At 30.8% G+C, this 5,926-nt stretch overlaps 1 pseudogene; it reads left to right on the forward strand.

Annotated features, from left to right (window-relative positions):
* Positions 1-3,913: 3,913 nt before the first annotated feature.
* LOC127102875 (ribosomal protein S3, mitochondrial-like) lies at positions 3,914-4,503 on the forward strand (annotated as a pseudogene).
* The last annotated feature ends 1,423 nt before the right edge of the window (positions 4,504-5,926 follow it).

Here is a 5,926-nt window from a genome sequence, read left to right on the forward strand (position 1 = left end):
TAAACTATGTTGTTGTTGATAAAAGTTATATGTTATTGATGATTTAGTTTTTATTGATATATGTTGTATGTTATTTAAGGTATGTTTTTGTTGATAAAAGTTGTATGTTGTTGTTGATTTAGTTTTTATTGTTATATGTTGTATTTTGTTTAAGGTGTGTTGTTGTTGAAAAAAGTTGGATGTTGTTGATGATTTTGTTTAAGGTGCGTTGTTGTTGATAAAAGTTGGATGTTGTTGATGATTTAGTTTTTGTTGATATATGTTGTTGTTGATAAAACTTGTATGATGTTGATAAAATTTGTATGTTGTTGTTGACAAAAGTTTATGTTGTTTATGATGATTTATATGTTGTAAGTTATTGATTTTTAATGATATACCTTGTATATTGCAACTTTTACTACGTTAAACCAACACTTCTATTAGATGAGTTTATCATGTCATATGTGGTTTGAGTGTTTTACCAACTCGTCACTAACTAAATAACCTTTCTAATTGGATTAGAAATTTCTAATATAAAAAACTAAGTTATTTTAGAAAGCAACTTACATTGATCAAGTTTTTTCAAGATTTCTTCCTTTAATTCTATGTAACTTTTTCCCTCTTTGAGAGTTAGAATTTGGTTTAATGTTTGTAGATCTTCAATCAACACTTCATTATTTACTAGTTCAATGAACTAATAGAGAATAAAGTGTTATTTTAAGAGTCACAAGCACTTAACCTAATTATAACACTTATAAAAGAGAGCGAGATACATAGAATGAAAGGAAAAAAGCTAGGAAAACATTGATCATTGTAACTTGTTATTCTAATATAACTTAATTTTTCAAATTACTAGTTTCTATATCACATTGAAATGTTATATTTTTAGTGAGTAGTTGATGAAACAAGCATTTCACATATGTCATAATAAACGTGTTATTCTAATATAACGTTTTGTTGAAGAGTGTCAACAACGTTAGGGTGGTGAATAAGAAACGTTTCTTAAGGTACAAGAGTTTGTGGAAGTAAGAAGAGCTTCCACTTGAGAGGGGGTATTATGGACTCACACTTGAGGGAGAGTGTTGAGAATGTCTAAAGTGTGAGTAATATGGATAATAGTTCCACATTGGTTAAAAATATGGAGACATGAGCATTTATAAGTGAGAGAATCCACCTACCTATCACCTTAAGGTTTTAGATGAATATGTGTTGTGTCTCTCACAAAGGTGTTGCTCGAAAAGAAGAAGCCTCACAATGTTCAATGCTCCATAGTGAAAAACTCCCCCAATAAAATGTTGTTTAAACAACAAAAATGACATTGTTGGGTGTCGAACCCATGACTTTTAAACTTTTCACTACGGTTATTTAAAATAATCGTGGTTATAGGTAGCAGGCTGTCCACTTTTCTACCATGGACACCTTTCCACTTTTCTACCATGGACACCAGACTCTGATTGTAAATAACATACATGCAATCACACCCTACCTAACAAATGTTGTTCAACCATTATTATAAGTCTTTCGCAACCGTGATTATATGTATTTTTTGTAGTGGTGAAGCAATAATATTACAAATAACTAGATTCATAACTAGGAGTTTTCAAGATTAAGATGTTATTCTTGACAACATGGTCACACCAAATGGAGACATACCACTATCACTATTTGTTAATGTTGAGCCTATTTTTTATGTTGAAGAAATTAAGAAAATAATGTAGAGAACTTTCATAGAATAGATTAAATACATAAAAAGGAATCAAAATGGAAATATAGTATTTCTACAAGTAAAGAAAATACCAAGAGCAGTCAAGAGGGTCTACAAAGTGAAACACTTCCTATATGCTTCCATTTCTAAATACAAGGAAAAACTTGTTGTAAATGTGTTCTTGCAAAACCATGGCCTTGATTTCACCGAAACTTTAAACTAATTGGAAGGTTTGAATTTGTCGACTAGTACTGGTTGTGACTAACTTTATGCAATGAAGACTTGTTTAAATTTATTTCTACTATAAATTTATTAATGAGTTCCTTAAAGAGGGATCTTATTTTGAACAACTTTAGGGATTCATTGTGTAAGGTGAGGACGATAAGATTTTGAATCTTAATAAGACTCTCTATGGTCTAAACAAGCTCTATGAGTTTGGAACAAAAGGGTTGATGGGTTCTCAAAAAAATTGACTATTGTAAGTGTATGGTTGAATATGGATCTATTAAAAGGATTGAATCAATGCAATCTCAACATAATGTTATTATATGGGGATGATGTACTCATCACTGAGATTAAGAACCTCAAATTTTAGAGGAGCACTAAATTTTATATGACTAACTTAGGAGGACCAAGGTACTTTCTTGGTCTGGAATATGACAAAACTAGAAAGAGAATGGTAGTCAATCAAAATAAATATCTAATCAATAACACGAAAATATTCAGCATGTTAAACTGAAAGTGGAAAGGTAATAAACCCATATGGAAGAAAACTCCAAATTAAGCAAATATGAAAATGGAAAGGTAATAAACAATATTCTATACAATCAAATAATATAAGATTGGATGTATGCTTACAATTCTAGGTCTAATATATGTCATAATGTAAGTAGGTGAATAAATATATTTAGAAACCTAAACTTTCATATATACAATGAGAGCCAAGAGGATCATGAGATATCTTAAAGTCACAATTGATTGTGACATCATGTTTCCAAAATCTGAAGTCCAAAAAGGAAAGTTGTTTGATTTTTGTGATTTAGAAAGGTATAGAGACAAAATGGTAAGGACAAGTAAAATGAGGCATGCATTAAAACTTTTCAAATCTCCAATCTAATGTTGTTCCAAAAAGAAAATCTTGGTGACTCTGTTATCACATGGCGTTGAATACATCTTAACTTGCAATGTAGGTTGTCTAGGGTCGTGGTTGCAATCTGTGCTAAGTGAAATGAAGATAAGAAAGGAAGAAGTGAAAATCATGGTAGATAACAAATCAACGACCAACCTTTCTTAAAATCTCATACTTCATGAGTGGAGAAAGTACATAAAAACCAAGTTTCATTTTTTAGATATAAAATAAGTAAGATAAATATCATTTTTACATATTGTAGGACAAATAATCAAGTTGCGGATGTACTTACCAACCACTTAAGATTGAGTAATTCATAGAGATTTGGAGGATGCTCAACTTAATTTGCATTAAGAGGCTTTGAACTAAGAGTGAGTGTTGAAATGTAACTCAAATAAAAGTTTTAAGTGAGGTACATATTGTGTATCTAGCCGATTGATTTACTTGTGTTACTTGTTAAGAAAGTAACTAACTAACTAAGTTGGTTATGCTATTTTGAGCTTCATTAATACATTGTAAGTCTAATTCATAGTATGTATAAGTAATCAGTTGAGCATAACCTATTTTATCCAATTCACTCCATTATCCTTTCACGAGTGATAATTAGTTATAATAAAATGAACGAGTAATTTTCTCTCTCTTCTCTCTTCACTTCGTTACCGCATCATAATGATTTGCCTGTAATGATATCTTAGTGAAACTTTGAATTTGAACTCGGGTCACCATATTTTTTCTTCCCTGTAAATGTTAAATTTAAAAACAAAAGTAAGAAAAAATTGAAAAGAATTATTGAAAAAGTTGTTGAGATCAACAAAATTCAAAGCCCTTCTCTCATTTCTTGTGTTTACTTTGACCTTCAACAAAAAAAAGTCAAACTTTGATCCCGTATAAAACTACAACTCCTTCAACAAAAAAAGTTTTAAAGCTTATTTTCCCCTAAGAAGTCCCGCTCTGGCGGCCCAACAAGTCATATATTTAAAAGGACCCTTACCATAGTGCGGCCCTCATTGAATAATTCGGTCATGCAATCCCTTTTTTTTGTAGAAAGAACAAATGCATTTCGACCCCGTCATAGTTCTCAATCATTTATGGCATCAGACATGGCTGAACCATCTACGATGGGAGAGAAAATATACATGGCAAATAATTACCATCTCTCTCTTTCCTTTCCAAGGGATAAAGTTAGAATTTATAAGAAACTTTTATTTAAGATGCATGGGAACTACTCTTAGGTCAATTAAGGATCAAATGTTCAAACCTCGTGGGTAAGGATAAGGTAATGGAATTTTTAGATAAATTCATAGACCTAGCTAGGATATGAGATTATGAAAGAAATCACACTAATAAATAGAAAGATTCCATGCATGTACAACTCTTATTTGAACAAAGTGAAAAAAATGTGATATTTGTTGTCTAATAGAAAAACAGTAATACCTTAATTGATTCGGTCAAGATCAAATTTGCTTATCAAAGTGTTTCTTTGATTCATCAAGAGATCTCTTTTCATCAATGAAACCAAATAAGATCATTTTGTTTCATTTTTAGTAGAATAGTTAAGGATATTCCATTATTAATGAAAAAAGGGGTTGACAACATCTATATATGTTGTCCAGATTGATCAGAAGGCACACAAATAGCTAGAACCAAATGCATAATGTATGGAAAAACACATCATAATGTATTTAACTAGAAAATTGACTATTCTTCTATGGAAGTATCTAGTCATTACAAAATATAAAGTGTCAAAGTATGGATTTCATATGGTAAATAAAAGGTGTGTGTTATATCCAAAACATACAAAATTTAGTAAATATTGTAAAGGGATGCAATATGAGTTACAAACCATATGGAACAAAACTAGGTCTTGAAAGATATGACACTTATAAGAAATGAAGAGAGGTTAAGAAGTTGAGAGAATTGAGAAATAACTTAGAAAAATATATTGTTTGAAGAAGAAGAAGTATGAACCAAAAGTGAAAAGTTCCTTTCATCCTTTCTCCATTGAAGAAGTGTTGAGCTGCCACGCGTGACATAACTCACATCCTACTGATTGAAAGATTGCAAGGAGTAGATTGTTACATGTAGGTTTCCATTTTCTTTTCATTTTGTGTTTAGAAATGTTAACTTTAAGAACTCGTGTTGTTGTATTTATTTTGCTCACCATGAGCTAAAACTCTTTATGTTGAGCAATGCTAAGTTTAATGAAGACTAAGATTTTGTGTTAAATGGTGTGATTTTATGTGATGCTTTTTGTCATGTGAAATAATGTTATATATCTATTTCTATGCTTGATCACCTTAGAAATAGGTAAAATATGGTTAATGATTGAGAGATCTATTAATTGGTGGAAATAATGATAAATATGGTTAAAAATAGTAGGATAAAGATATTCACTACATCAGTCACTTTAGACATAAAGGACTACAACCATAGGGGAAATAAGAAGTGAAAAAAGACATGCTTAAATGTTATTGAGAGACCTTGAGAGTTGTTCCCCTACTTAATGCATATGCTTTGATGTTATAGACATACACCACGAGTTCACTTTCTGCCTCATCTATCACGACAAACATCATCAGACACACACAAGACATGAAACATTAAATGGATCATTACCCAACATACCTCTCACTATTGATTTAACTTCTTTACTCTTATGTATTGCTACTCAACCTAAATTTGTGACAACCTAATATTATTATTATATTTACTTATGGATATTCATAAATTTTTACATTGAGAATGAACTTAAGTTATTTATATATATGTGGGATCAATTCTATTACTTTTACATCACTTGCTACTATTTGATTGTATACTTACACATATAAATATCATAACAAGTATTCACAAAAATCCCTATTATCGGGAAACCTACATAAGCATAATGGGACGAGGAAAGGAAATCATACAGGTTAGAATGCTCTTGTATCCGCGTGATAATTCCTATTTAAGATGGATGTTGTGAGTTTGTCAAATTCTCGGTAAGCCACTACATTAGAGATACATATATCATGTTCGCTAACCAAGTTTCTTTCCTGGTCGTAACGTAATTTATTAGTGGGGGAAAACTAGGCATAGGCTAAAAATAACTAGGCGAAGGGTTTGCTATT

The sequence above is a fragment of the Lathyrus oleraceus genome, chromosome 7, assembly GCF_024323335.1.
Source record: "Lathyrus oleraceus cultivar Zhongwan6 chromosome 7, CAAS_Psat_ZW6_1.0, whole genome shotgun sequence".
Taxonomy (NCBI): domain Eukaryota; kingdom Viridiplantae; phylum Streptophyta; class Magnoliopsida; order Fabales; family Fabaceae; genus Lathyrus; species Lathyrus oleraceus.